Raw genomic sequence first — 22,161 nt, 5'->3', positions numbered from 1 at the left:
ACATTTCAAATGAACACAAAAAATGTGTAATCAAGTACATTCATAGAAGAAAGATAAAAGAAAAATCAATAAATATATAGAAGGAAGCCTTACTTATGTATGTGTATCACATGTTGAAAAACTTTGTAAGTGGGAAGTCTAGATAATTTGACTCTAAAATTAGATTGTAAAATCAAGGTTTTAAAAGATGCAGTTAACGTACAGTTGACCCTTGAACAACGCAGGGGTTGGGGGTGTTGACCCCTGCGTAGATGAAAATCCACATACAACTTTTGGCTTCCCCAAAACTTAACTATTAATAGCTTACTGTTGACCGAAAGCCTTACTGAAAACATAAACAGTTAAGGAACACATATTTTGTAAATTTATTACATACTGTATTCTTTTTAAAACATGTTTATTTTGACAGAGAGAGAGAGCGTGCATGTGTGCACACGTGCACAAGCAGGGGAGCGGGAGAAAGTGAGGGAGATAGAGAATCCAAGCAGGCTCCACGCTGTCAGTGCAGAGCCTGATGCGGGACTTGATCCCACGAACCTTGAGATCATGACCTGAGCCGAAATCAAGAGCTGAATACTTAACTGACCGCTTCATGGATATCTATAAATCAGACCATGTCACACCTGTGCTAAAAACCCTGCAGTGGCTCCCCATTTCACCCGTGCGAACCCCAAATCCCTTACCGTGGCCCACAGAGCTCTACACCACCCAGATCTGCACATTCTCTTCTCTTCCTGCTCTTCCGTCCCTGAAGACCTACTGTTTATGGAACCTTCCAGACACATTCCTGCCTTAAGGTCTGTGCACTGGCTGTTCCCTCAAACTGAAATGCTTTTTTCTCCCGACAGCCACAGATATAACTCTCTTACCTCCTGTATCTTTGCTCATATTTCACCTTCTCAGTGAAGTCTATGTCAACATTGTCCTGAAACCTTGACAAGAGGAGTCTCTGTCCTGGGTCCCTCACTTGAGTGTTTGAAATTGTTCGGGCCCACCCCCGCCCCTCCCCAATGCATACGTTAAAGTCATAAGCCACAATGTGACTCTGTTTAGATGTTTAGAGGAAGAGCCTTTAAAGAGGTAGTTAAGGTTAAATAAGGTCACAAGGGTGGGGCCCTCATCCAATAGGACTGGTATCCTTATAATAAGGGGAAGAGACGCCAGAGCTTTGTGTGCATGCGCATGCAAACACACACACACACACACACACACACACACAGGAAAGGCCATGTGAGGATATGATAAGAAGGCAGCTATCTGCAAACCAGGGGAAGAGATCAACCCTGCTGGCACTTTGATCCTGGACTTCCAGCCTCCAGAATGTGAGAGAATATTTCTGTTGTTTAAGCCACCAGGTCTGTAGTATTTTGTTACGGCAGCCCTGGCCGAATACTACACCCCCCAAAATAATTTCAATAAGAGCATACTACATAACTTACACATCTATTACGCTTATCTTTATTGTCTCCCGCATATAGACTTCATGAAGGCAGCACGCTTTGTTCTGTTTATGATGTACCTGGAGTGCCAGAACACTACCTGGCCCATAGTAAGCATTCAGCAAATATTATTGAATGAACAATGTAATGAAGACAAGGTTGTTTACATTCAAATAAATGTCCAAATGGCTCATTATCATTTTAGCGGAAGCTTGAAACTTTAATGCCCACTGCACTGTACTGGAGCAGAACTAGATTTCTGAAGAAGTGGTAAAGCAATTGTGGGGCTTTCATTTCAGAGTAACATGGTCAAAATTATGCAGATTTCCACATTTGACTACAGATGGAACAATGGCTATATTAAAAAATTATATATAAATTTAGTTTTGGAGTGCTTTATGTTATTAGGATGTATTTGAATCTTTAAAAAATGCTCTTTTTAGTAGGCACCCTAAAACATTATTGAAGAAGTCAATTTTTTTAAGATTTTATTTTTAAATAATCTCTACACCCAACGTGGGGCTCAAACCCACAACCCCGAGATCAAGAGTTGCACAGTCTACAGACCGAGCCAGCCAGGGCCCCAAAGAAGTCAATTCTTAACTTATGTCTCTATTAAGTTGTTTAACAACATTCACTCTTTCTTTTTGCAAAAATTATCAAATTAAGTTTTAATAACATTCTTAATGTGATTTTCTCTAAGTCACTGATACCATTTTAAAACCCTCAAAGTATGTGTGTTTTACTTTAAAAACTTATGTCATTACAAGATTTGTAAACATCAAAAATATCCTAAGAGGTGCTCTTTTCAGCCAGTTAAAAGTGTTAAAACAACCAATCTCTCTTCTCTGTTGTGGAAACTTCATGCTGAGTTTCTTAATGTCCCACTTTCATGTGTAGATATTTGTGGGCAGCAGTGTCATTAATTCTCATAAAAGCATTTTTTTTCTTTTTAAATTCTGAATTGTCTTTCTGCTTAAAACAGAAAACATTTGTATAGTAATAAATTCAAATGTTAGGACAAATATACAATATAGAAAATTAAAGTCTTCTGTGATCTCCTCCCAGAAATACTCACTAGTAAGTGATGTATTTGTCCACAGATACACACAGATACACACACACACACACACACACACACACACAGCCATAAAGTTGTCACCATCATTGAAAAATGAGGAATTTGAGTCCACTATTGAGCATAATTCTTATCCAAGTGATTTACTTACCATTTCTTATTTTAATAGTTGGTATTTGTCTGTCTTAATTCCCAACATGTACCTGTGCTCAACAAGTTTATGATGAGCATTGAGTTGTAACCTGCCTGAGCTGTTTCTTTTGGAAGAGTCAACCCAGTCTGTCCTACACAATAGGCTATTAAGAAACGTTAATAAGAAATGCGTATTTGCTAGCCATTCCTGTTTATAAAACCAAGGGATCATAGCAAATTTAAAATCACAAGAACCCTCTAAATCTCACAGCATCTCATTTAGAAGACCAGAAAAACAGAGATAGTTCAAGTTATCCACAGGTTCACAGAGCAGAATATCACTTGACCAGTTCAAAGCAAGAGTTGGAAAGGGCTGGTCAGATTCAAGGTAAGGAACAGGTAAAGACATATATGTGTTTCACTACCTACTCAAAAAAAAAAAAAAAACCTCAAAAAAGATTCTTTTTTTTTTTTTAATTTTTGTTTTCAACATTTATTTATTTTTGGGACAGAGAGAGACAGAGCATGAACGGGCAAGGGGCAGAGAGAGAGGGAGACACAGAATCGGAAACAGGCTCCAGGCTCTGAGCCATCAGCCCAGAGCCCGACGCGGGGCTCGAACTCACGGACCGCGAGATCGTGACCTGGCTGAAGTCAGACGCTTAACCGACTGCGCCACCCAGGCGCCCCAAAAAAAGATTCTTAATATGTACACTTTCTCTGTAGTTTCATGTGCACCACGATTTTGGACCACTTCAAAAAATGTCTCTTACGCTACCTAAAACCAGACAACAGAATCCACTAGTAATATTGTTAGAGTGATCCATTATTTCAGGCTTTCATTCAGTCACTGGGTATTTTCCATGTACTTGCAATGTTCAAGGTTTTGGGATACAAAGGTAGAGGAAGGCCTAGACTGTTGGGGACTCCAGGCAGGTAGACAAGCAATAACAGTAGAGGGTGATGAGGGTTAGGACAGCGTCATGCACTGGGATTTCTCGGGCATTGTGGGGGGACATCCAACCTCATGTCTGGGATCAGAAAAGCCTTTTGGATTTCAGGCAGGCTAATTTTTCCTATATGGGCCTTCCTATATAGGCCCAGTCTAGGACCAAATTTTAAAAATGAGACTAGGGTAGCGAGTTTTTCATAAAGTTAAACTTCTTCAATTCTGAAGACTGTCTTCTATTCTGAAGCTATGGCCTTCCTCCTTTTTATAGAATTTAAATGTTTTGTGTGTGTTTTATTTTAGATTTGAAAGAGACAGAGAGAGACAGAGAGAGACAGAGCACAAGCAGGGGAGGGGCAGAGAGAGACGGAGACAGAATGGAAAGCAGGCTCCAGGCTCTGAGCTGTCAGCACAGAGCCCACCGTGAGGCTCCATCTCACGAGCGGTGAGATCACAACCTGAGCTGAAGTTGGACACTTAACCAACTGAACCACTCAGGCGCCCCTTTAAAAAAAATGTGTGTGTGTGTTTTATTTTATATCTGAGAGAGAGACAAAGACAGAGTAGAATTTAAATAGCCTTCCTTTAGGATATGGCAATATTAGCCACGCGTATGTTCAATGTCCTTTCTTGACACATTGATTGGCAATAAAAAGTTGGCAAACTAGTCCCTGAAAGGGTTTGTTGCTTTGTTCTTTTCATTGATGTGGTTGCCGTTGTTATTATTATTGTAGCAGTCTACAGAATCCATGTGTCCAGAAACCACTGACAGCTAGGCCAGGTGAGGCTAGGTGGGGTGCTCTAAGGCCATGCTCCTTCTCAGTCCAGCAGCATCAGCGTTACCTGTGAGAGATCCGGAATCTCAGGCCACAACCCCAGACTTACTGAGTCATACTTGGCATTTCAGCAAGATCCTCAGATGATCTATACACACGTTAAAGCTTAAGAAGCACCATCGTAGGAGAGGGAAAAGCATTATATAAAAACTGGTGGGAGAGAGCATGTTGGCTGGAAGATCCTTTCCAAAGTAGAAAGAGTAAAGACCATATTTCACAGAGGGTGAGGGTGATGTTAGCAGGGCCGGCAGGAGGGTGGGTGATGATTAATATTGTCCCTCTGCACCCACTATACCCACATAGATAACTGCTCCATATTTCATCCTGGTCATTTTATTTTATTTTTTTTTTTAATTTACTTTTTTAAAATGTTTGTTTTTCAGAGACAGAGACAGAACGTGAATGGGGGAGTGGGGAGGGAGGGTGCAGAGAGAAAGAGAGAGACACAGAATCTGAAGCAGATTCCAGGCTCTGAGCTGTCAGCACAGAGCCCGACGTGGGGCTCGAACCCACGAACTGTGAGACCTGAGCCGAAGTCAGGCACTTAACCGACTGAGTCACCCAGGAGCCCCTCATCCTGGTCATTTTAAACTAAGCCATGTTCCCTATTGCCTACAATGCTCAATCACTTCTTGCAGAACCTCAAAACATAGGTTAAACTCTTGTGGGGCAAATAAATATCTTGGGCCTAACGTGTGGCAGTTAGTGGGATGTTATCATAACGATAATAACAGGTCGTGCCGACTCTCCATGGTGGCTGGTGAGGGTCTGCTTTAATGAGGACCAGACACCAAAGGAGAAAGGCTTACCCTACGCCAGGGTGTTGCTACATCATGCAGATGGAAAGAGCCATGCCCCACCCGACTGCTTTGATATCTAAATGAGCCTTCGTCCTATGCTAACATAAGGCTGCATTGAATGTACAAGAGGTACTTGGTAATTATAAATTAAGATATAAATTAAAGTATATATTTTTTCTCTTTTATCTGCCGAAAAGGGAAGTGTAACGCAAGAGAGTGTGACAGACAAGCCAGACCAATCTCAGATAGTTTTCCTTAACTTCTCTACCTCCCCTTAACTATTGTTATTTTCGTTATCTGTTTGTCTTTTCAAATATACTTTGAATTACGTTACGTTGTGACGACTGCATTCTATCTTTTCGTGTTCATTGTGAGCAGATAGAAGCTGCTCAATAAAATTTTTGAATAAATAAGGGAAAGATACAGAAGAATACAAGTAGCTGGGAAAATTTTCTGCGACCTATAGTCAAGTCACATGGTCAACAGTTGTGAGAAGTTATGTGTCTTCTTTTTAAAATTTTTTTTAATATTTATTTTTGAGAGAGTGAGAAAAGCAGGGAGAGAGGGAGACATAGAATCCAAAGCAAGCTCCAGGCTCTGAGATGTCAGCACAGAACCTGACGAGGGGCTTAAACCCACAAACTGGGAGATCATGGCCTGAGCTGAAGTCAGACTCCTAAGCGACTGAGTCACCCAGGTGCCCCAGTTATGTGTCTTTTATAGAGATTGAATTCAAATCCTGATTTTCTTTTATAGAGATTGAATTCAAATCCGGATTTTCGTGCCTGGAATCTCAGAGTATTTTATATCTGTGTGCATTCTGACGTGGACTCGTTTGTCAGTAGAGCTCTGTTTTACACAAAGAGAAATCACACTTGTAAAAGTTACATGCTCACTTCCCCCGTTCATCATGTAAACCAACCCGAGAGGTGTAGCACTGTCACATATTTGGAATCAGAACTGAATGTCAATGTAGTGTGGACTCACCTTAAGCCTAAGCTATGTTTACCTACGGGATTCAGACAGTGGCAGATGTGGGGGTCCCGGTGGGACCCTCCAGGAATAGATTTGCTTGAGTGAGGGAAGGGTATTCTGGGTGAGTTGGCACACAAGCTCCTCTAATAACCAAACCTGGGTTGCAGAAGGGAAGGGATGATGGTAGGTACAGCATAGTGTCTGATACTCGAATTTGTTCCCCACCGGCATCCTCGACATTTCTATAGTTCTGAAATTTCAAAGATGTTTTAAAGGCACCTGCGATTAAAACTGGAAGAGCCTGTTTGCGTAGAATCCCTGGTCCCGGGCAGCACTATTTTCGTATCCATGCAACCACATAGACGCATCAGAGAAAACAGAGTGGCCCCATGAATATTTGCGTCATGCGGTGGGGCCTGCCGGGGCCTGCAAACCATCTGTCAGGTAAGACATATTAAAGCATCTTCGTGTGTCAGCGGGGGCAGAGTGAGACCACTTCATCAAACGTTTGCCTGGAGTCTTGAAGGGAAGCAAAAACCCTTCTCCCTGACCAGCTTGGGCTGACATCAGAGCCATGCGGGGACCGTAGGGCCCCGTGGGAACGTAGAATCCATTTCAGAAACCCTTAACTTGTGGTCAGGTCTTGTGTTTTTAACGCAACTATTCCAAGAGCAAAGTTCTGAGAAAGCGGTTTCACTCAGCAGTATAGATGCAGCCCACGTGTGCCATATTATTGAAAAGGAAACGTATGGGGGGCGGCTGGGTGGCTCAGTCTATTGAGCGTCCGACTTCGGCTCCAGTCATGACCTCATGGTTGGTGGGTTCGAGCCCCACATTGGGCTCTATGCTGACAGCTCAGAGCCTGGAGCCTTTTTCAGATTCTGTGTCTCCCTCTCTCCCTGCTCTCCCTTCCCCCCATTTGCGCGCGCTCTCTCTCTGTCTCAAAAATAAATAAGCATTTTTAAAAATTTTTTTAAAAAGAAAAGAAAATGTATGATCTGTTTGGAAGTATAACATCTGATACAGAAGAGGGGTCCAAAACACAGAATAACATTGGGGGGAAAACTGCAGACATTATGTTGGAAAATCAAGCCCTGAAATAGAAAATGCAGGCAAGGTATTTCTAGAGTCTAGGAATCTGAGAAAACCGTTTGTCAGGGAAGACATATGAAAGCATCTTTGTGAACTGCAAAAGACCTTAAATAAGCAAGTACTTAAAAATATCTGGGCCCATTGAATGACCCAATCTTCTGGATTTTTATCCGTAATTTAAAAAATATCATCGCATCACTTCACATGTGTTGGCATGGTAGAATAGTTTAGTCGGAGAACCCCCAAGGCAACACCCCAGGAGCAGGAAAACTCAGTCTTCGGCTAGATGAGGATTCCTAGTCAGGAGAGGGTCTCACCAAAACGCATTGCCTCCCCGGGCGAGGGGTAAGTGACTTTATGGCAAGTGACTCTGCCCCAATGTGGCCACTGTGCAAGCTGCTACTTGACTCAGATTCTCCTGGATTCTGTGATTTCTGAAAGATTCCCCCCTTTCCATCTTACCCCCCCTCCCCCAACATCAGACACACTCTCTCAAAGAACCAGGCACCAGGAACCAACAATAAAAATCGGGATCACAGCCCTGCTTCTGTTATTGTTGTTCATGCAGTACGGGTTTCTTCTCCAGACATTAAAAGCAGCAGCCAAGAATGCAAGGTCAACCAAATCAGAATAACAGATGACCAGGAAGTGTAGCATAAAGCATCATCTTAGGGTCGCTCACCCCTTAGGATAACCTCTCCTGACTGGTTTCCTGCCCAGCTTATAGTACCATTTCTGGAACTCCGCTGCTGACTGATAATTGGGTCTAATGCAGAGCAAGGGTTTCCTGATGGGATACAGACCACAGCGTCCTTACTGGCAGGTGTACCTCCGCTCATGGTTGGAAACCTGGTTTTGAGCCCTGCACCTGCCATCTATCATGCCCAGCTTAGCCAATCTAGTGGCCTGAGTTCCTCACACACGGATGCAGCCACCGGGTGAGCAGCTATCCCACCCAGCTCGGCTGTCTCTCCACAAAGACAAAGAGAACATTCACCACTGGGGAGAATGCCCTTGCGGGTATGTGGGGATTTCCTGAAATCTGATAAATTCCAGTCAGGTACAATAGAGATGTCTTTGACAATAAGAAGAATCCTTGGCCCCCGGGGACTGGTTTCGCCAAGGGGGTGGGAAATGCTTGTGTGCCAGCGATATTCACCTCAAGTGCCGCTGAAAGTCACCCGATGCGCAAGGCCTCTGGTTACTGGCTCCCTCACCAAGTGCCTGAGAATTAGTGCAAAAGACGCCATTTAAAGGGAACGAGAACGGGAACAAAACATTTGCCTCCGAATGGATAGTCTCTTGCTTTATTTTCTTTAAGTTCGCTTATTATTTTTGAGAGGGAGAGAGAGCACGGGGGAGGGGCAAAGGAAGAGGGGGACAGAGGATCCAAAGTGGGCTCTACCCTGATAGCAGAGGGCCCGATGCAGGGCCCAAACTCACAAACCACAAGATCATAACCAGAGCCAAAGGCAGACGCTTAACCGACTGAGCCACCCAGGCGCCCTGATGGTTTCTTGTTTCAACACCAGGCATTGCCCTCATCTCTTCCCCTCTAATTAGAAATGCGACCCTTATTTCATACTAAATTCCTTTCTATTTTCCAGGCCCTTTCTGAGCTCTCTAGAATAGAGAAATACAGACCCTGAAAGCCCTGAAAAGGGATCTTAATTGTCAGCAGAAATGCTTCAGAAGAACGACCACCTCAGCCTTTCCCCTTTGATTTAACTGCTATGAGTTAAATCACACAGCAGTGTGCCTTCTATCTTGTATACACAAGTGATTGATTGCATCACCCGAATCCTGTAATCGTTCCAAACAGGTAATCTTTGAACCGGCCACGGCTTCAATTCCAGGGAATGAAGTAAGAGGAACGGAGGAAGGAGACTACATCCCACTCAATGTTCATTTATCCGTCTACGTGGGGAAAAAAATCAGGAGTCTTGCCTTACGGTCCCTTCCCTTCCGGAGAAGTCTTTCTGAAAACACGGAAGAGAGGAATATAGTTGGTAAGATCTGAAAGTAACTTCAGTGGCCAGCTCTTTGAAGGCAAGAGCTGTGTTGATTTATGACGCAGTCGACGTGTCATAATTTGGCACCCGCATCTTAACAGTGGCTCTAAACATTTCTTTGGCAACTGCTATTACAGGCCAGAAATAGCTATGTAAAGTAGGGTAAAGTATTCTACCTGCCGGTTTTCATGAATACTCCTGCCAATTCTGCCCCGATGGAACGCACACACGCTATATAGGCCTTCCCATCTAATTTTACCGAGAGTATTTTTTAAAGAATTTTTTATAATCTTGGCTCAGGGCTTTCTTTTTCGGTGCCTCTTCTGTAATGACACAAAAAATTTTCTCTTCAACTGCCACATTTTAAAATCCCGCCAGCCACTTTCCTATCAGATACCCCTCAAACGTCCCTGTAATTCTGCTTTCTACTCAAAGATTCTTTTTTTAATCTGAGTAGGAATGATCACGTCTCGCTGTGCTCTACCCTTTAAAGGATTCCACGTAGCTTCCTTTGAGAGATGAATATGAATCCAACTGCCCATTTAGGCCTGCTAAAAATGCCCCAGGATGCATGGGGTGCCAATGGCTATGATAATTCAGATGATCTTTGTTGGTTTGTTGGTTGGTTTTGAGGTTACCAGCATGCTTTCATTTGAATTGCTCTTTTCTCATGAATGGGCAGGGACATTTGCTATTCTACTGATGATGAAATTAGAGCCTAAAGAACTAGTCACTCACCGAAGGGGGCGGGGCAGGGCTGGAACACAGGATTCTGGCCTCTAAATTCCCAAGCAGGTCACAACCAAGTAATAACGACAAAACATACTAACTGGATTTCTTGAAAGCATTTTCTTTCAAGAAGCAGCTTGCCAGAGTCTAATTTTAGAGTTCACATGTTATTAGCACTTTCACATTTCAAGGGGTTTGTAACTTCTCTACGTGGGAAACATTTTACTGCAGGGCAGAGTCAAATATTCTTTTCGGTGCCTTTGCTGTGCTTTAATCAGCTAACATTACTCCAAGGGAATGTATATGTGGCTACACGGCCATATTGAAGGTGAACACCTGCCACGCACAATTACCTTTGAGGAAGAAAGAATACGTGTTAGAATCATCATATGTTCCAGCAATTCCACCTCTAGGTGTATATTCCGAGAACTGAAAGCAGGGACTCGAATAGATATTTGTTACACTGATGTTCATACCAGCAATAGTCATAGTAATTGATAAGCAGAGCAACCCAAGTATCCTGGATGAATGAAGGGATAAGCAAAATGTAGTGTATCCACACAATGGAATAGTATGCAGCCTTAAAAAGGAAGTTCTGACCCAGGCTACGACATGGATGAACCTTGAGGACATCTTGCCAAGTGAAATAAGCCAGTCATAAAGGGAAATATTTTGTATGATTCCACTTCTCTGAGACACCTAGCATAGTTAAGTTCATAGAGACGGAAAGCAGAGTTCCCCCTGCCAGAGGCTGAGGGGATAACGGAGAGTCAGTGTTTCATGGGGACAGAGTTTTAGTTGGGGATGACAAAAATTTCGGGAGATGGATGGGATGACGGCTGCACAACCATGTGAATGTACTTAATGCCACAGAACTCTACCCTTAAAATGGTAAAAATGGTAAATTTTGTGTTATGTGTAGTTTATCTCACACTCGCACACATGCACACATACCGGGAGACAGAACAATTAACCCTGATCTGGAGGGAGAGAGGTGGAAAGGGCTTCTCAGAGCATATGGCTTTGTCTTGAAAGACGAGGAGAGGTGTGCTAGGTAGGACAGAAGAAAAATGTACTCCGGGCTGAGGGAATAACGCCAGGAAGTAATAAAGCCATTACAAGGTCATATTCAAGGAACAGCAAGTAATCCAGGTGCTGGGTACTTGCAGGTAAGTTACAGCAGATGAAGCCTTTATGGCAGAGTGTGGGGGCAGAATCTTAAACACTCCTGCGTGCCCTGCAAGATGTTTGGGCTTTATTCTGCAGGCAGTGGGAAACCACTGGACTCCTCTGTGTCAGCTTGGAGACATGACCGAGCTTACATTGTAGAAAGATAATGTTTGGCAGTAGTGTGAGGAATGGATTGGAGGGGGAAGAGATTAGAAGCAGGGACTCTGGTGGGGAAACTTCCGAGAGCCCAAGGGAGAGATCAGGAGGGCCCAGCTGGGAGGATGTGTGTGGGGGGGGGGGGGTGGGGGGGGCATTTGGAGAGGACATGGGAACCACAGAGAGGTGGGGAGAGAGGAGGCTTATGGAGTGGAGGGTAGCTCCCAGGCTCCACGCATGGCTTCATCCATACCCCCAGTCAGGCTGACCCACCCACACGCACTCCAGGTCCCCTGGGCCAGAACAGTTGCTCAAGACCCTGCCAATCGTGACGGTAACCGGGGCTTGTTCTCACCTCCCAATCTCTAAAATCCGGACTTCCACACTGTCCTCAGCCCCCTCCCAGTTGGGTGGGCACTGGGGCTCCTCTTGGCTTTCCTTCGAGTCCCATCCAGCCTTCCCCTGCCCCCACACTCCAGCCGTGGGATTTCTTACTTGTCCCTTCATGATACCCCACTCCGATCCTCAGCTCTGTGCGCACTCCTTCTTCCTCACAGACCGGTCTCTGGCCTCCAAGATGGGGTGGGGGGGGGGGCAGGGAGGGACTTGAAATCTCCCTAGCATAGATTAGGAATACGATAGAGGCTGAAGGTTGGACAGCAGTGAGGCAGAGAATGAGTGCACTCAGGGAATGCTGCATTTGACGCACCTGAAAATCCACCAGCACCCATTTCTTAAAGGAGTCTTTGTAACTACTCCATGCCCCAAACAATCTCAGTTTGCTGGCCTCCAAGAATCAGAGCTGCAGAGGGTCTTTGGCTCACCCCACCGCAGAGGAGTATCTTCATTGGCCTTCCTTTCCGCACAGTCTCCAGCCTCTCTGAGCAAGCAGCCCGTAGGAACCAGCTCCTGAGAGCACGAGCACTGCCAGCAGCCATCTGCTAATCACCTTCCCCAGTGGCTCTAAAGTTCTCCGCCTGTCCCCAGCCGGCCCGCCAAAGCAGCTCACACTCTTAGCTGGCCCTGGGAAGCCTCAGAAACGTGTTAACCTACCTGCACAGTGATTCCCTTCTTCGGGTGAGCAGGGAACTCTTCCCTTTGGTAGTCACACTGCAGGCTAATTAGCAACCATCTACTCTGTTAGCTGCAGTGAAACTGGTCTCCTCCATGCTGTTAGGCGAGCTGAGTCGCTTGTTTGCCGTGAACTTCTGGCTTCCGTTCAGCTGACTTAGGGGAGGATCATTCTCCTGGCATTATAAGAATGCGCACAGTTGAGTCAAACAGCCTGATAGACGGCGAAGGCAAACCCTGCCGCACTGTCTGATGTCACCGGGAGGAAGATACAGGAGCAGATGGTGAAGGCAATAACTTCATGTACCACAAGAACCTCAGAACACAACCTTCCCACAGAAGAATGGATGAGCTGCCGAAACAGGCAACGCACCGAACACTCTGGCACTATAGCTACTCTGATCAAAGCCGAATCGTCATTGGGAATGGCTGCCTGTTTGCCCTACGCCACTCTTGCCTTGGGTGATGGAGCTAGGCAATCTCTGTGTTGCCAGGAAAGCGAGCGGCCCTCTCTCCCTCTGGCTCTTTGGCAGGTGGCCACCCTTGCATCACATGGGGAATCTGGCAAATCAAGTCCAATTCCTTTGCAGTATAGCTGCAGCAAGGATTTCCAGTTAGTGATTTCGTGGTGACTCCAATGAGTCACAGCGCCCTGATTGTCCTGCAGAGGGGGAGGGCCTAAGTTTGTCCCCGTGAGGATCATCATTACTCTTGGTTCGAGAATTCTGCAGTCTTTGGAGCTCAACCTGAGAATGAGAGTCCTGCGTCCAGCCACTGCCACTAACCCTCTGGTTGCAAACTTTCACCAAATTGGTGGTGTAGATTTCTGCCCTTCCTTTGTGCTGACATCTGTCTCTCTCCTTTTTAAATCTGCTATCATTTCTTGTTTAAAGTTTTTATTAAAAACTGCTGTCATTTCAGGTGCCTGGATGGCTCAGCCAGTGAAGCATTGATTTTGGCTCAGGTCACAGTCTCATGATTCATGATCAACTGTATGGGGCACTGTGCTGACATCTTGGAGCTTGCTTGGGATTCTCTCCCTCCCTCTCCCTCTGCCCCTCCCCTACTCATGCTCCCATACTCTCTCTCTCTCAAAATAAATAAATAAACATTTTTTAAATGCTGTCATCTTTTATTTTCGTATTTTTGTATTTTTTAAAATCTACATCCAAATTAGTTAGCATATAGTGCAACAATGATTTCAGGAGTAGATGCCTTAGTGCCCCTTACCCATTTAGCTCATTCCCCCTCCCACAACCCCTCCAGTAATCTTCTGTTTGTTCTCCATGTTTAGGTCTCTTATGTTTTGTCCCCTTCCCTGTTTTTATATGATTTTTGCTTCCCTTCCCTTATATTCATCTGTTTAGTATCTTAAAGTCCTCATATGAGTGAAGTCATATGATAGTTGTCTTTCTCTGACTAATTTCACTTAGCATAATACCCTCTGGTTCCGTCCATGTAGTTGCAAATGGCAAGATTTCATTCTTTTTGATTGCCGAGTAATACTCCTTTGTATATATATATACAAAGCTCTTTCCATATTTTGGCTATTGCTGATAGTGCTGCTATAAACATGGAGATGCCTGTGTCCCTTCAAAACAGCACACCTGTATCCCTTGGATAAATACCTAGTAGTGCAATTGCTGGGTCATAGGGTAGTTCTATTTTTAGTTTTTCGAGGAACCTCCATACTGTTTTCCAGAGTGGCTTCACCAGCTTGCATTCCCACCAACAATGCAAAAGAGATCCCGTTTCTCCGCATCCTCGCCAACATCTGTTGTTGCCTGAGTTGTTCATGTTGGCCATTCTGACAGGTGTCAGGTGGTATCTCATTGCAGTTTTGATTTGTATTTCCCCGATGATGAGCGATGTTGAGTATTTTTTCATGTGTCGGTTGGCCATCTGGATGTCTTCTTAGGAGAAGTGTCTATTCATGTCTTTTACCCATTTCTTCACTGGATTATTTGTTTTTTGGGTGTTGAGTTTGATAAGTTCTTGATAGATTTTGGATACTAGCCCTTTATCTGATATGTCGTTTGCAAATATCTTCTCCCATTCTGTTGGCTGCCTTTTAGTTTTGCTGATTATTTCCTTTGCTGTGAAGAAGATTCTTATTTTGATGAGGTCCCAGTAGTTCGTTTTTGCTTTTGTTTCCCTTGCCTCCGGAGACGTGTTGAGTAAGAAGGTACTGTGGCCAAGATCAAAGGGGGTTTTGCCTGCTTTCTCTTCTAGGATTTTGATGGCTTCCTGTCTTACATTTAGGTCTTCCATCCATTTTGAGTTTATTTTTGTGTATGGTGTAAGAAAGTGGTCCAGGTTCATTTTTCTGCACGTTGCTGTCCAGTTTTCCCAGCACCACTTGCTGAGGAGACTGTCTTTATTCCATTGGATATTCTTTCCTGCTTTGTCAAAGATTAGTTGGCCATACATTTGTGGGTCCATTTCTGGGTTCTCTGTTCTGTTCCATTGATCTGAGTGTCTGTTCTTGTGCCCGTACCAAACTGTCTTGATGATTACAGCTTTGTAGTATAGCTTGAAGTCTGGGATTGTGATGCCTCCTGCTTTGGTTTTCTTTTTCAAGATTGCTTTGGCTTAGTCGGGGTCTTTTCTGGTTCCATAAAAATTTTAGGATTATTTGTTCTAACTCTGTGAAAAATGCTGGTGTTATTTTGATAGGGATTGCATTGAATATGTAGATTGCTAAGTTTCAGGATATCAAATCAATGCACAGAAATCGGTTGCATTCCTATTCACCAACAATGAAACAACAGAAAGAGAGATCAAGGAGTTGATCCCATTTACAATTACACCAAAAAACCATAAAATACCTAGGAATAAATCTAACCAAAGAGGTGAAAAATCTATACACTGAAAACTATAGAAAGCTTATGAAAGACATTGAAGAAGACACAAACAAATAGAAAAAGATTCCATGCTCCTGGATAGGAAGAACAAATATTGTTAAATGCTGTCATCTTTTAAATCTCATATGTATTATGGATTTCTGAGTTAATACTGTTATTACCAAACTCATGTGTATGTATCTATAAAGATGATAAATCACTCCCTTTTATTGAGCATTTAAGCCAGATCCTGGGCTAGCACTGCTTTTAAATGGTGACACCAGCACTTGAATTCAGGCCTGTCTTACTTCCAATTCCATTATTTTAACTACAGGCCAGACTGCTGATGGGTTGTGTGTGTGTGTGTGTGTGTGTGCAATATATGTATGTTCATATAGTCATCATAGAAGATGTGCATCATAGAAGATGTGATATGTTAGGTGCCATGTATGTGTTAGGCCCTCGATAAACATCTTTTCAATGAAGAGTGATTGCATTTCCACCCTGTAATGTCTATTACTGTTGGGTCATGTGACTCTCCCAGCCACTCAGAGTGAAATGAGTGTAGATGCCTGTATTTTCCATCCTTGCATCAGGTCTAGCGTAACTCCGGGACACACACCCAATGGAGCTCTAAGGGCCAAAGGGCCTGAAAGAAAGTTCTTTATCGTTCCAACACGAAAGCCATCTGAATGCTACAGATAATCAAGGCTCCAGGAAAATTCTTCTTAACTTTGAAAGGTTTGTTAGCTTGTTTCACATTGTGAAACACAAAAAAAGTCCCAAAGTATCCTGATACCTTAAAGATATCCCTCTCCAACTGTGACCTGTGTTTATCGTGATGTCTGCAGCCTTATTTAATTCTACCACTGTGTGATCACCTCCCACAACTGGATGGACGAATTAGTGTTTTCCTCCTGAAAGCTTTCTGGAGAAAAACATATCTGGGCCCTGTTACGAACTTAGAGACCCTTAAGGATGCAAATGATTCCTTTGGAAGACAGAGTACCTTTATGGGCTGCCACCATTTAGCTAAATGTTCTTCTGACGCACAGAGTCATATCAATGGCTTGGAAAAGTTGATGCAGGGGCCAAAATGCCTGATTCACATTTTCAGTAGCAGCGATCTTCTCTTAGAAGTCCTGATTTTGCCAGATAAACAGGTCAGTTAAGTCAATACACACAGAAGCTAGATTTACCCCAAGATGCTTCCACCTTGAAAAGTCTGTGCAGTCCTACTGTTCTATGATGATACTACACTTGGTGGGACTCCGGTAGCATGAAAGAGTTAACTTCCTGAAGGTGTGGTATTAATTTCATGTATTTAGAATTTCTATCCTGCCTAATTCTGAAAGGGCACCGGATAGTTTTCAAACATAAACATAATAAAATATAGGGTAATTTAAGATTGAAACTACAATAGAGGCTCTGTAAGTGGGTGACTATAACCAGTTACTTGAGATGAGCTGATTGTGATATTTAGGCTCTGAATTTGGCCCAGATTCCTGGTAACCAATGCAAAAAGGGAAATAGGAAGGGGCGCCTGGGTGGCGCAGTCGGTTAAGCGTCCGACTTCAGCCAGGTCACGATCCCGCGGTCCGTGAGTTCGAGCCCCGCGTCAGGCTCTGGGCTGATGGCTCAGAGCCTGGAGCCTGTTTCCGATTCTGTGTCTCCCTCTCTCTCTGCCCCTCCCCCGTTCATGCTCTGTCTCTCTCTTTCCCAGAAATAAATAAACATTGAAAAAAAAAATTAAAAAAAAAAAAAAAGGGAAATAGGACGGATATAATAGGTCAGACCAAAAAAAAAAAAAAAAGAGAGAGGAAATAAAAGAACCCACAATGGCTTTTTATCTTTTATCTGATATAAATGATATTAAACTGGCATTAAATTAATTGGCATTAGATTCCAGGAGGAATAAGCGATTTATCCCTAAAGAGTTTTCTGTAAGCCAGGCACAAAGGGACAAATACTGTATGATTCCACTTATATGAGGTACTAGAAAACACAATTTCATATAGATAGAAAGGAAAATGGTGGTTTCTAGGAGCTGGGGTTGGGGAGAATGGGGGCATTATAATTGAATGGGTACAGAGTTCCTGTTGGGGAAGATGAGGAAGTTCTGGAGTTGGATGGTGGTGGTGGTCATACAACATCGTGAATGTACTGAGTACACTTAAATGAGTAAATTAAAAAAAGAAAGAAGGGAAGCCTCAATGTCAGAGAATGAAAGCTGACCACAGACGTGGCCCAAGCTGTGTTCCAGTTAGTTAGTGTACTGGAATTTCCAGTTCAGCCCTGGGGAAGCAAAGTTCTTCAGGTCTCTACACTATAGGTACTCCCAGAATGAATTGTACGGAGTGCCCTTTCTCTGCATCTTGATCCACGCATCCATTCTCCTCCGTCTTGTGCTGGGATCCTCCACACTGTCACAGTATTGTCCCATCACTGCGAAACCCTTGGGGCACTGCGAGCCCTGCGTCAGCCTCTGTGCTGACAGCCCAGATGAGACTGCTTTGGATTCTGTGTCTCCTTCACTCTCTGCCCCTCCCCCGCTCACACTCAAAAATAAATAAATATTAAAAAATTAAAAAAAATTATTTGCCGTGGTTTCTGCAGATGTCTAAAAGATACAAAATGTACGACTGTGCTAAATGCAATGTGGTATCCCAGATCGGACCCTGGAACAACAACAACAAAGACATTAATAGAAAAACTGATGAAATCTGAATGAATAAACCATAATGCTTGGTTGTACCAATGTTAATTTCTCAGTTTTTTTTTTTTCAACGTTTATTTATTTTTGGGACAGAGAGAGACAGAGCATGAACGGGGGAGGGGCAGAGAGAGAGGGAGACACAGAATCGGAAACAGGCTCCAGGCTCTGAGCCATCAGCCCAGAGCCCGACGCGGGGCTCGAACTCACGGACCGCGAGATCGTGACCTGGCTGAAGTCGGACGCTTAACCGACTGCGCCACCCAGGCGCCCCTAATTTCTCAGTTTTGATAAACGTACCCTGGTTAGATATGATGCTGACGTTAAGAGAAACTGGGTGAAGCATGGATGGGAACTCTCTGGACTATCTTTGCGATTTTTCTGTGAGTTCAAAATTACTCCAAAACAAAACATTTACTAAAACAACCACCACGTTTTGGACATGAAATCTCAATGACACCTTTCTCCTGTGGCCCCTCCACAGAGGTAATCATTATCTGGAGTATGGTGTGTATCATTCAAACAGCCTAACGCAACTGTTGGTATAACTAATGGGTTGGCCAGAAGAAACACCTTTTTTTTTTTTAAATGTAACATTTTAACTTTAGTTTATTTAAGTGTAATTACCATACAGTTTATGTTGGTTTCAGGTGGACAAAACAATGATTCAACAATTCTGTGCATTTCTCAGGGCTCATCAAGATAATTCCCTTCATCTATTTCACCCATCCCCCAAACACCTCCCTTTGGTAACCACCAGTTTGTTCCCTGCATCTAAGAGTCTGTCTCTTCTTTTTTCTTTATTTGTTCATTTGTTTTGTTTCTTAAATTCCACATATGAATGGAATCATATGGTATTTATCTTTTTATGACCGACTGATCTCACCTAGCATTATACCCTCTAGGTTCATCTATGTTGTTGTAAATGGCAAGACTTCATTCTTTTTTTTTTTTTTATGGTTGAGTAACATTCCAGTGTGTGTGTGTGTGTGTGTGTGTGCACGCACACACACACGCTCACGCATCACATCTTTATCTATTTGTCTATCAATGGACATTTGGGTTGCTTCCATATCTTGTCTATTGTAAATGATGCTGTGACAAACATAGGAGTGCATGTATCTTTTCAAATTAATGTTTTCATTTTCTTTGGGTAAATACCCAGTAGTGGAATAGTTGGATCATAGAGTAGTTCTATTTTTAGTTTTTTGAGGCACCTCCATACTGGTTTCCACAGTGGCTGTACCAATTTGCATTCCCGCCAACAGTGCATAAGGGTTCCTTTCTCTCTTCATCCTTGCCAACACTTGTTATTTCTTGTCCTTTTGATTTTAGTAATTCTGACAGGTGTAAAGTGGTAGCTCCTTGTGGTTTTAATTTGCATTTCCCTGATGATTAACGATGTTGAGCATCTTTTCGTGTGTCTGTTGGCCATCTGGATGTCTTCTTTGGAAAAAATGTTCGTTCAGATCCTTTGCCTGTTTTTTAATTGGGTTATTTGGGGGGGTTTGGTGTTAAGTTATGTAAGTTCTTTATATATTTTGGATACTAGCCCCTTATCAGATACATCATTTGCAAATATCTTCTCCCATTCAGGAGGCTGCCTTTTTGTTTTGTTAATGGTTTCCTTCATTGAACAAAAGCTTTTTATTTTGGTGTAGTCCCAGTAGTTAATTTTGCTTTTATTTCCCTTTCCAGAAGAGATATAGCTAGAAAAAATGTTCCTATGGCCAATGTCAAAGAAATTACAGCCTATGTTTTCTTCTAAGGTATTTGTGGTGTCAGGTCTCACATTTAGGTCTTCAATCCATTTTGACTTCATTTTTGTGGATGGTGTAAGAAAGTGGTCCGATTTCATTCTTTTGCATGTAGTAGTCTTGTTTTCCCACAGTATTTGTTGAAGAGACTGTCTTTTCCCAGTCGCATAGTCTCACCTCATTTGTTATAGATTAATTCACCATAAAAGCATGGGTTTATTTCTGCACTCTGTATAAAGAGCAACACCTTAAAAAAAAAAAAAAGAAAAAAGAGGAAGAATTCTAAAGCCTTTGGACTCCAGCGGGATGCCAGGAGTGAGGTTCTTCCTAGACTGCCCCTCCTTCAGGTACCAACAATTCCAGGAACCCCTGTCCTTAATGAACCCCCTTTCTCCCTAACCAGCCACCCAGCCCACTATTGGTCCTACTATTGGCCTTGTCAAGGAGGTCACCTGTAGGTCACCGCTACTCACTCCCTGTAGCCCCTTTCACGCAACCCTTGTTTGAACACTGTGCACTGAATTTCCCCGGGCCTGAGGATAAATGAGTAGCCAGTTTCCACCACGGTCTAGGTCAGCAGGCAAGAGTTCTGGGGCTCCACCATTTTCTGTAGTAAACTCAGTATTCATGCCACGTGCCCGGAAGTCTCTGTATTTATTCAGCACCTGAGCTGTGCCCCTAGTCCGCCACCCTACCCCACAGTCCCTGCAGTGAGACGGGGACCGCCCCAGATCTCTGAGGACCCGCTTCTTGGCTTCCGAGGCTGAGGTATTTCCCTCACGTCTAAAGGTCATTAGAAGGGGTGACAGTTCCGGGACCTTATTCATCTGTTTATTTAAAGATACCCCCACTGCCCCATGTCTATTTACAAAATGGTAACTGTGAAGGTAGAGATTCACAGAGGCTCTCAAAGAGGAGGCAGAGAAAACCCGCCAGGGAGGACAGGCGGGAAGGCCCGGGGGTTGGCAAGGCTGTGTAAGGCTGACTGGGAAAATTTAAGACGGCAAGCACCAGCCAAAGTCTCTGGGAAGATAAATAGGCTTATCAATTGTTCTTTGACCTGCAGATACTGGTCTTGTGTCAGGAGAAACAGTCCCTGCAGATTTTAGATTCCCAAAAGGCATCCAGGGGAATGAAGAATTCACTTCCTAAGGAAATAATGTCCTAAATTCTTCCATGTGCATTGTATCCAATGCTTGACTCAGAGGTAGAAAGGCTGACGACGTGAAATGTTTGCTTTTTTTTTTTTTTAATCAAATTAACACAAAAAAACATGATATCCACGGGAAGGGAAGTAGGGATGGGAACTGAATCTTTCTTTTATTGCACTTCAGCTCTTAATAGCTGACAGCGCTAACCTATAAAGCAAGGACACCTGTGTGAGTGCGTAAGTCAATATTTGAGGTGATGTGTTCTTGTTTTCTCTGCTAATTCACCTAATTTCTTTTGAACTCTCTGAGCAGTGTACTGGATTGTGAAATGTGTTATGTAATACAGACACCTAGAAGCACAGTGTTGAATGGGGGAATCACCCTAGATCTTATAGTGCAATAGGATTTTGTGATACATAAAGCTAAGTCTTGTGGTTCTACTCTGTTGGGGGGCAAAAAGTAACAACACCCACAGTCTTATTAATAACCACGACCGTGACTGCTTATGTTTCCCGGTAGGAAAAAAAAAGTTTCACGTCTTATGCAGTGACGTGTGGGCAAGATTGCTGTGAACCGCAAGCCAGAGTCCTGAGGCCCGCCCCAGTCCTGCTCAACCAGCTATTTGACGGTGGGCCTCAGTTTTCTCATCTGTGAATGAGAAGTAAAACTCTTGTCTATGATCACTGAGAGGCTGCAATCGATATTATTCATAATGTCAGAGAGAAAAGTGGACATACACAAATATGAAACCCACAGGACAAGTTTACAGAGGCACATATTACGTATCGAGAAGTGTGGCCATCACAGATTTTTAGCCAAAGAAAGTTCTCGCCAAAGATGACCAATGTTGAAACTGGTTGAATATTTATGGGACGTTCGTCTTCTGAATGAGAAGGGTCTGCGTCTTCTATTCTAAATGGTTTTCAGAAAAGGAGTTTAAACAGCTTTGCCTGGTAACCGTCTGATGTTTAAAGAGCCTAATGGTGAGCAAGATAGGCCTTTCGTTGAATCCCCTGGGACCTTGGCTCTCAATCTCATGAGGTGGGGCCAAAAGGGCATGGATTTAGATCTGAAGCTGCCTTGGTTTGGCCACCTACTAGCTTTGTGTGTGAACTTGAGCAGGGCTGAATTACCCTCTGCCCCCCTCACCTTTTGCCCATCAAGTGAGGATGATAATAATGTGTAGAGCCGGTGTCTGTGGAAAGTGCTTTGTAAGCTGACAAACACGGGAACGATGATCATTCTAAGGATTCAAGTT

The sequence above is a fragment of the Prionailurus bengalensis genome, chromosome D2 (genome assembly GCF_016509475.1).
Source record: "Prionailurus bengalensis isolate Pbe53 chromosome D2, Fcat_Pben_1.1_paternal_pri, whole genome shotgun sequence".
Lineage (NCBI taxonomy): Eukaryota > Metazoa > Chordata > Mammalia > Carnivora > Felidae > Prionailurus > Prionailurus bengalensis.
Note: the sequence above shows the minus strand (reverse complement) of the source record.